This window comes from Saccopteryx bilineata, chromosome 1 (assembly GCF_036850765.1).
Source record: "Saccopteryx bilineata isolate mSacBil1 chromosome 1, mSacBil1_pri_phased_curated, whole genome shotgun sequence".
NCBI lineage: Eukaryota > Metazoa > Chordata > Mammalia > Chiroptera > Emballonuridae > Saccopteryx > Saccopteryx bilineata.
Window position 1 is genome coordinate 175,991,924 of NC_089490.1, and position 10,682 is coordinate 176,002,605.

At 36.5% G+C, this 10,682-nt stretch overlaps 1 non-coding gene across 1 annotated transcript; it reads left to right on the forward strand.

The window, feature by feature from the left end:
* Positions 1 to 2,283: 2,283 nt before the first annotated feature.
* Positions 2,284 to 2,447, forward strand: LOC136321410 (U1 spliceosomal RNA). The gene has a single exon (XR_010728661.1). It is a non-coding gene; the product is annotated as a U1 spliceosomal RNA (small nuclear RNA).
* Positions 2,448 to 10,682: the final 8,235 nt, after the last annotated feature.

The following is a 10,682-nucleotide window of genomic DNA, read 5'->3' on the forward strand; positions in this document are numbered from 1 at the left end:
TGCACCATTCAACTAGCCTTGTCACAACAATTTTCCTCATGACGTCTCTTTGATTTTGGTTACCCACTGCCATTTTATTGCCCTATTGCTGTTGTGTGGCTCTACGTATACCAAAGGCAATTCTGAAAAGAAGCTCCAGGTGTTAAGTAAGCCAAAAGCCAAACACCCGTTTTACCAACGCTTTATGAGGAAAATAAGAGTGTATCCACACACAAAAACAGCACATAGCCTAATGATGAGCAAAAACGACACATACAACCTGAATTACATTCAAAACAACAAATGGGCCCTGGCCGGTTGGCTCAGCGGTGGAGCATCGGCCTGGCATGTGGGGACCCCGGTTCGATTCCCGGCCAGGGCTCATAGGAGAAGCGCCCATTTGCTTTCCACCCCCACCCCCTCCTTCCTCTCTGTCTCTCTCTTCCCCTCCCGCAGCCGAGGCTCCGTTGGAGCAGGGATGGCCCAGGCGCTGGGGATGGCTCCTTGGCCTCTGCCCCAGGTGCTAGAGTGGCTCTGCCGCGACGCCCCGGAGGGGCAGAGCATCGCTCCCTGGTGGGCAGAGTGTCACCCCTGGTGGGCGTGCCGGGTGGATCCCGGTTGGGCGCATGCAGGAGTCTGTCTCTCCCCATTTTCAGCTTCAGAAAAATACAAAAAAATAAAAATAAAAAAAATAAAAAAAACAAAAAACAAATGGCAACTATGAGTGAGAAAAGGATGTCAGGGGTCCTCGGAGCTTAGAGAAGGAAATGTTTATACTAGGAAGTGTTACGGAGAGAAAAACAACTATGAAAAATAAGCATGAGTTGAGTAAAAGAATTAGGAGGTGGTGCTTCACACAAGGGGAGAGTCTGTTGTGAAGAACAGCATCTAACAGGGTAATATGTAGATTAGTTTATATGAAATTAAGTGATCATTGGAAATGATGGGTTTAGAAATTTTCCCACTTATGTATTCATGCCAGGTATAGTTGTCAGAGCTGTCCAATTATAAACTAATATAGTCATTAATAACAAGCACAGGAAAGGTGGTATGATTATATTACATAATATCATACAAAGTAGACTTCAAGACCAGAAATGCCATTGAGATAAAAAAGAGGAATGTATCATAAAGTTAAAATATGAAGTCATCAGGAAGAAATAACCCTCTGTGTGAATGTCTCTAATGACTAAAATGTAATTAATGAGAAAAATCTAAAAGAATTATGGTTGAAACAAATACATTATTAAAATTTGAGATTTTGACCACTCATCTTCAATTAATTGAGAGAACAAGTAGAAATAATTTCAGTAGACATATAGACATTTTGAACAACATTAGAAACTAATTTATCTAATTTATACTTATAGAACACAACACAATAATTACAGAATAACATTTTAACAAGTGCATATTGATTATTCTCTAAGATAGACCATGTGCTAGGCCATTAAATAAGTAAGTTTGAATAAATTCTACAATATTGAAATCGAGAGCATGTTCTCTGAGCAGAAGAGAATTAGATTAGAAATCAATAACAATAAGGTATGGAAAATATAAATATATTTGGAAATTAACCGTATACTTTTATATAAATTAAATGTCTAAGAAGTAAATTATGAGGAAAAATTAAATTATTTCAAACTGAACAGAAATTTAAACACAAAAAAGTAAAAATTTATAGGATGTACTAAAGGAACGTTTAAAGAAAAATGCTTAGTTGTAAATGTAATTCTTTTTAAAATTGAAAAATATTGGAGTGATGCTGGTTAACATAATTACACAGGTTTCAGGCACCCAATTCTATAATACATTTCTGTACACTGTATTGTATGTTCACCCCACCCAAGTCAAGTCTTCATCCATCACCATGCAATCTCCTACATCTTCTTCCACCTCTGCCCCCTAGCAATTCTTATATTGGGTAAAAAAACTATTAGTGGTAGAAAAAAAGAGAGATAATTATTTTCTATTATCAGGGATGAAATAATCTTATTAGAGACACTGTATATAAGGACACAAACATAAACAGATAATTTTAAGAACTTCATGCCTGACCTGTAGTGGTGCAGTGGTTAAACTGTTGACTTGGAATGCTGAGGTCAGTGGGCTTGCCTGGTCAAGGCACATATGGGAGTTGATTCTTCCTGCTCCTCCCTCTGTTCTCTCTCTCGTTCTCTAAAAAAGAATAAATAAAAATCTAAAAAGAAATAAAGAAAAACTTCATATCAATATATTTAACAACTTAGAAGAAATAATCATTTTGAAAAACAAACTTATCAAATCTAAAGAAATTTAATTGGTATGCTTACCTGGAAGAGGAGATACCATGATCAGAGAGGCAGATTTCCCAGGGTAAGCCATATCAATTGCATTCTGAATGTGTTGACCCCAGCAATTTCCCCAAACTTGGGAAACTTGACTGCATAATTTGTGGTAATGGGCGACTGGGTTTGCACTCTACCCTGGCATAAAAAAAAAGAAATTGTAAATTAAAGGCAAACAAACAACAAAAATCAAACCAAAGAGAAAATGTCTCTTGAAGGAAATTTCAGGACCAGATGACTTCAGAGATGTTTTTTCAGTATTTATGAAAAACATATTATTTTTATATAAAAATTTTAAATAATAAAAGAGAATAGAGAAATTATCAGTTTATTTGAAGAGAATGGAAATATTATCAGTTTATTTGAAGAAGCCAATATAATACCATGATGAACTTGACCAGGAAAACAGAAGAAAATAATTATATGTCAGTATTTCTTACAAGTGGTCAAAATCCTATATAAGATAGTAGCAAACAAAATCCAGCAATACAGGGGTGGGTCAAAAGTAGGTTTACAGTTGTAAGAATGTAAAACAGAATTTATTTTGTATTATTATTTATCAATTATTGCATTATTTTTATACAAACAACTGTAAACCTACTTTTTCCTCACCCTGTATGTAAAAAGTTACACATCATGAGCAAGTGGGGTTTATAACTGGAGTGAAAGTCTATTTCAGCATTGAAAAACAACTTAATTTACTACATTAACAAATAAAATAGAAAAATTATTTGATCCTCCCAATAACTGCAGAAAATGCAAAATTTACTAAGTTTACTACTCAGTGGAAATGTCAAGAAACTGGGAACAAAAAGTACATCCTCAATCAGATAAAGGACATTGATTAAAAAAAAGATTAACAAATATCAATAACAAATATAAAAAGCTAATAATATTAATATCTATAAATAATATTTCTATTAAAAAACTAAAAACAATAATAAATAATAATTAAACATTTATTTTAAAATAGTGCTATTTACTAAAGCTTTCCAAACCATAATGAAACAATGAATAAATATACCGCAATATGTTGCAGGCCTCTACATTGAAAACTACAGATTATTGATGCTACTGAGTGGAGTCAAAGGAGAACTTAAAAAATTGAGAAATGTTCATGAGTAGGACTATAAAATCTATTTACATGTTAGCTCTCCCAAAATTGATCTATAGATTCAACACAACCCCAATCATATTCAAACAGGTTTTTACTTTTTTTTTCCTTTGGTAAAACTTAACAAGATGAGTCTAACTAAAAAGTATAACAAAATAAAGACATCTTAGGTCAACATGAGCAACTGGAACAAGTTAAGGCTTAGTCTCAGGTTGTTAATAATTGTAGTACTTCTAGGGCTTAACCACATGTTCAAGCATCAAGGGAACCTCTTTCTTGATGAGTGTCTTTTCTCTATTGAATATTATTTGAAAGTTGGGAAATAAAGATATAACCAGTCCCTGTCTTGAAGCAATAATAGTCTAGTGAAGTAACATTAGATTACACTTCAAATAAATGTTGTATAAACTTTATAGAAAATTATCTTGGGAGCACAGATAAACAGCTGGTTAAAATAGCTACCGGGAGATAATCATTGACTTCAATCTTGATATGTTAGCAAGGATTCTGCAGATGAGAATAGACCACAGACAAAGAAATCAACAACTGTAAAAAATACACAAATAAATATGAGAACAGAAAATCAGTCGGTTTAATCATAGTGTTAAGCATATATGTTAGGGATTGATTCAAGAGATTATGTAATTGAGGCCAACCTGGGGGAATAGTGGCTCTTTTTTCCTTATGTTGAATTTGACAGCTGAGTATTCTTGAGCTGAATTTTAATGACAGATATTTTATTGCCTTATTAAATGTGTTTAACAATTTCTGGATTAGTTAGAAACATTTAGACCTTGGGAAATTTCTCATAAAAATCAAACCGCCAATCTTGATTTTAAAAATCAGAATATCGAGCAACACTATTTTTCCAGAATTTGATAGTAGGAACTAAATAATGTTTATTCTTTTAAGGTAAAGTGTACACCCCTCACTCTCTATTAAATGGATCCTATTAGTCATTTATGTTACTAGCCAGGCATTTATTGTAATTGTGTCATTTTTCCTTGGTGTGCATAATAGGTAGTTAAGCAAGCTAGTAAATAAATTATTCAGTAAACAGATGCATTTAGAAGTAAAGTTTACTGGTGACAATATTATGAGTACAATAATTTAATTAAGACCTAATTCTGGTTTGTGATAGGGCAATATCATGGAATAAACAGGAGCAAATGGACTCCCAGAAATATATATGACATAGAATAAATAGAATATCATATATCATAGCTATTTCACAGGTATCTACAGTATTAAGAAAAACTATGGTTAGGTTAATGCTATATTCAGACATGTCTTTAGATGTAAATTAGTCTTTGCACCATTAAATATATGGTATAAGTCTTTAAAACTCTGGATAAAGGAATAGACAACATAGGAAAAAACCTTCCAAAAAAGAAAAATAAATGAATAACAGAGTAAAGAGGAAATAAAGATATTACACAAATGGAAGATGTACACTTCTTCATTAACAACTTACATCTTGGTCTCTTCTCTAGGGACTAAACTTGAAAATAATGAGTTTAAAATTGTAGAGAGAATATTTTGGGACTTCCAGTCACTTCCCCAATCATAGTTAGAAGAAACTGAAAAGTCACTGGAGGAGACTCGTGTTGGCTGTGCTAAAATTTCTACATTCTTTGTCCAGTAAACATAAGCATACTATTCGTTAAGGTTTTATTTTTGGCCCATGTAGGACATGCAGGGATCCAGATGATTCAGATTGCCTTTCTGTAAGGATGTAAAGACAGTGTGGAAGTCGGTGGACTTGTTTGTAAGTGGCTAAGACAGAAGGTGGAAGCTTCGATGAGTGGGGGCCCTATGACTCAAGAAAAGATAATGACCTTCTGCCACGGGTGCTGCAGAGCACTCCAAAAGCCAGATGGGACCAGTAGTATCTTGGCAGCTAGCAGTTCAAAGATGATCACAGCACACTTCTTCAAAGATGAAAGGACAGAATTCTGTATTATCAGCATAGATGTCTCCTTTTCTCCTTTGCACCATAATAAATACTTTATATATTTATTATATATACACTTGCCATTCTGGGAAGAGGAAAGAGGGAAGGGATAGAGATAAGAAAGAAAACTCTGATATTTAAAAGACACGGAGGTATATATGTAAGTCTATTTACAATTAGAAAAGAATAAGGAATAGCCCTGGCCAGTTGGCTCAGTGGTAGAGCGTCGGCCTGGCGTGCAGGAGTCCCGGGTTCGATTCCCGGCCAGGGCACACAGGAGAAGCGCCCATCTGTGCCTCTCCTTCACCCCTCCCCCTCTCCTTCCTCTCTGTCTCTCTCTTCCCCTCCCACAGCAAGGCTCCATTGGAGCAAAGATGGCCCCTGGCGCTGGGGATGGCTCCTTGGCCTCTGCCCCAGGCGCTAGAGTGGCTCTGGTCACGACAGAGCGATGCCCCGGAGGGGCAGAGCATCGCCCCCTGGTGGGCAGAGCGTCGCCCCCTGGTGGGCGTGCCGGGTGGATCCCGGTCAGGCGCATGCGGGAGTCTGTCTGACTGTCTATCCCCGTTTCCAGCTTCGGAAAAATACCAAAAAAATAAATAAATAAATAAAATAAGGAAGTATTAAGTTAACATATAAAGTTAAATAAAAAGCAACAAACACTCATTTATTTATTTTAGTTTTCCCTACAATTACCAGGATAGGGATTTGGAAGGGTGACCTGTGAGAACAATAACATTAGTTGTAGAAAGTAAACAAGCTATCATTTCTTTGTACATGAGATAGAACATACATCTTCAACCCGCTAGGGCTAAAGGGCTGATAATAATGCTATATATTTGATGAATGCTTAGTATGTCCTAGAAACAATATAAGTACATATTTATTAAATTATTTGCTCCTCATAGGGAGAAAAAATCAACCTTTGAAACACATCCTGACATTATCACTGTTCGTGGACTAAACAATGGCAGTCGAAGGAAAATAAGTAGCTTGTTAACAGACAACATTAAGTAGCAGATCTAAATTTTGAATAGTGACAGCTGGAATTGAGTGCCTAAATTTTTGTTTATTCTCTTAGTTCATTCCTCTAAGACAGTAAACATCAGAGGAGTGCCAATTAGTAGGGAACAAGAAATGGGTCTGGTTTTCATTGCCTGGTTTTAAATTAATTCCCTTATGTAAAATAAGAATGTACATTAAACCCTGAAGAAAACACCATAGAATATGGATTTCCAAAATATTTTCTTCATTAGAATATAAATGTAGCTGAAGTCATGAAGATATAAATATAGGAGAGGAGAGGATTTCTTTTCCTTGCCCCTGTGTTGGATGACAATGGCATGTTAGGGGTGGCAGACTGCATACAGAAGTGTTTATGAATAGTTAATAACAGCATTCAGGTAAACCAGTAATATGTTCCTTCTTTAAGAACTTAAATCAATGGATCATCTCCCTTGGGAGGGGCAATTAAAGTGCAACATCATTTTATAGGAAAACATTGATTTAGCCATGAGGAAAACATGGTATCATTTTATAGTCACGTATATTGCTCTTCAATAAACAATCTAAAAACTTAGATTCATAAAATATTAGTACTGAGATAGACTTCAGAGACTTTTTATTCTAAGACAAGTTTAGGCCTTAGAAATGCACAAAGTAAACCTGATTCTACATACTCAGAGGGAATTTGGCCAAGTAATTAAAAACTAAACAAGGAACTACAGCGACATCCAAATGAAATACTAAAAATACATCCTTACTCAGAGATTTACAGTGTATGGAGGAAGAGAGTAATTAGGGTTTTCAGGAACTCAAGATGAGATCTACTGCCTTTTCCCTTAAGGTAGAATAATGGCCTGGAAAACTTCCCAAGTAGCCAGCATTCTCAATTCAGGTAAAACCAAGCATAATCTCAGAAATCCAAGTTGGAAATTGGAAAGCAAGAAAGCCTTAAAATTTTGGTTCCTGGTTGTGGTTGTGTATGTTTCTAAAAAATTGAAAAGATTTAAATAGCCAACCAAGAAATAAAATAATATAAACTGAAAAACCCTCTTAAGGAGCACAATAAAAGTTTTTCACAGAGAACTTCAGAACAAAGTAACTAAATATTATACTGTATTTTACTTTGACTTTCTCAAGAATTTGGAATCATTCTATTTTCTTAACTCAGCTGTGAGCTAAGCTCCATGTTCTGTGTTTGCAGATGTGTTTGGCTGGGGAAAGAGTAAAATGTGTGAGATGACGTCTTTGTATTTTTACCACTATTTTCAATCATGGCAGTACCAAGTTTATTTAACTTTATGTTTATTCTTTTCAGTAATGTCTAATTAAAACAAAGATTTCATAGAAAAATTTTAAAAAAACAATCATATTGAGTAAACTGCCAACCAACCAACAATGTGAATTTTTATTACCCAGAGATTTACAACTGTCCACTTTTTAAATTTTATTTATTTATTTATATTAATTAATTTATTTTTTCTGAAGTGAAAAGCAGGGAGGCAGAGAGACAGACTCCTGCATGCATCCAACCAGGATCCACCCAGCATGCCCACCAGAGGGTGATGCTCTGCCCATCTGGGGAGTTGCTCCAGGACAACTGGAGCCATTCTAGCACCTGAGGAGAAGGGCATGGAGCCATCCTCAGCACCCGGGCCAACTTTGCTCCAGTGGAGTCTTGGCAGCAGGAGGAAAAGAGAGAGATAGACAGAAAGGAGAGCAGGTAGGGTGGAAAAGCAGATGGGTGCTTCTCCTTTGTGCCCTGGCCGGGAATCGAACTCAAGACTTCCACACGCCAGGCCTATGCTGTACTGCTGAGCCAACCAGCCAGGGCCTCTCAACTACCCACTTGATTTTTATCTGACTTACATTATAGGTGGCACTGTCTTGAAAAAAGACATACGCACGTCCCCCCTCCCCCCCACACACAAACACACATACACACATTTTTACCACTTAATGACACTTAAAAATTTTTGATGTGTACTTTTGAGAAATATAAATAAAATATTTTCCCTTTGTTTATTGTACTTAGTACTTTAAATCAATGATTTTCAACCTTTTTTTATCTGATGGCCCACATAAACTGATTACTAAAATTTTATGGCACACCAAAGAAAATATTTTTGCCAAATTGATAAAAAGATTGCTATAATTTTGATTAATTCACTGTGGACAGCTGTTTTTGGCTGTCTTTTTTTTAATATGACAATCTAAGAGAATAGAGGTGAGTGCCCCTGACTAAGTTGTCAGCTATTGCATGTTTTAAAATTTCTTGTGACACCGTGGCTGAAAATTACTGCTTTAAGGCAATGTTAGTTTTCAGTTTTAAAAAGTGCAATTTTTTTGTTTTTTAATAAGAAATCTGAAGTTAGGTAAGGAATTTTTAGGGTAAGTATCTACAAAAATATATGAACATATGAAGTTTCAAATATTATAAACAAAACCCATTCATTTTTTTCAGATCAAATTTAATATAATCAGTTATAGTTGATTTAATAGTATAACATATGTAAATATAGCATAAGTACATATTATATAATATTATATAATACAAATATATACAGTGTGTCTGTAAAGTCATCATGCACTTTTTTTTTTTTTGTATTTTTCTGAAGCTGGAAACAGGGATAGACAGTCAGACAGACTCCCGTATGCGTCCAACCGGGATCCACCCGGCACGCCCACCAGGGGGCCACGCTCTGCCCACCAGGGGGCAATGCTCTGTCCCTCCGGGCGTAGCTCTGTTGTGACCAGAGCCACTCTAGCACCTGGGGCAGAGGCCAAGGAGCCATCCCCAGTGCCCGGGCCATCTTTGCTCCAATGGAGCCTCACTGTGGGAGGGGAAGAGAGAGACAGAGAGGAAGGAGAGGGGGAGGGGTGGAGAAGCAGATGGGCGCTTCTCCTGCGTGCCCTGGCCAGGAATCGAACCCGAGACTTCTGCACGCCAGGCCGACACTCTACCACTGAGCCAACCGGCCAGGGCCAGTCATCGTGCACTTTTGACGGTTCACGGGAAAGCAACAAAAGACAATAGAAATGTGAAATCTGCACCAAATAAAAGGAAAACTCTCCCAGTTTCATACCTATTCAGTGCAGTTCGATGTGGGCTCACACACAGATTTTTTAGGGTTCCTTAGGTAGCTATCCCATATAGCCTCTACAGACTCGTCACTGACTGATGGCCTACCAGAATGGGGTTTCTCCACCCAACTGCCGGTTTCCTTCAACTGCTTATCCCACCGAGTAATGTTATTCCTATGTGGTGGCGCTTCGTTATAAACATGCTGATATTCATGTTGCACTTTGGTCACAGATTCAAATTTAGCGAGCCACAGAACACACTGAACTTTCCTCTGTACCATCCACATCTCGACTGGCATGGCCGTGGGCTGCTCCACTGTATACACGGTGTTACGTCATCATCTGCGCATGTACACATGCTGCCGCATCATCTTATAGAAACTGGGAGGGTTTTCCTTTTATTTGGTGCAGATTTCACATTTCTATCGTCTTTTGTTGCTTTCCTGTGACTGGTCAAAAGTGCACCATGACTTTACGGACACACTGTATTTGTAGGATTTATTAAATCTTAGAGCTTGTTGTAATCACATCTGTATAAAACTTTTAATTTTTTAAACTAAGGAGATCTCCGCACTTAGAATATAGCTTGCTCTTTAAACCCAACTTTGTTTTCTCATGTAGTTCATATAGAATATATTGTTTTGGGTGCCTTCAGCAAATGCAAAGCTACAGAGAATGTCCGGCCATGTAGCTACTCAGGAAATTATTGATAGGCTGCCAAATAAGCCAACTTTTCTCCTGGCTGACACAATCTCTCCAGAGTCACAAATGTAGACTATATGCCAGGACTTTGTGTTGTTTTTTAAAAACAATATTTAATTTACAATAACATAAAACCTTACAAGGTAGATGCAACCACATTGGACTCATACTACATATAAGAAAACTGAGGCCCAGGGAAGTTGAATAAATTGTCCAAGATCATCCAGTTAGAAAATAGGAAAGCCATGAATCCAAATGAATCTAACTGAAGTCAGTGTACAGACACATGTAATATAGCTTACATCTTTCCTATCACCCAATCAGCTTCTAGAATAAATGCAAGCTGGTTTCAATAACAAATGAGTAAGAAAGAAAGGTTTCTTTATTTGTGATGTAAAAAGTCTTCATTTTGATTTCTTTTCGACCAGCTGTTGAATGCTCTATATTTGTGACAAATAACAGTTTTTTAAATAAAAAGATGTGCCATGATCTTAGATAAATTAATTAAGAATGACTAGGAAAC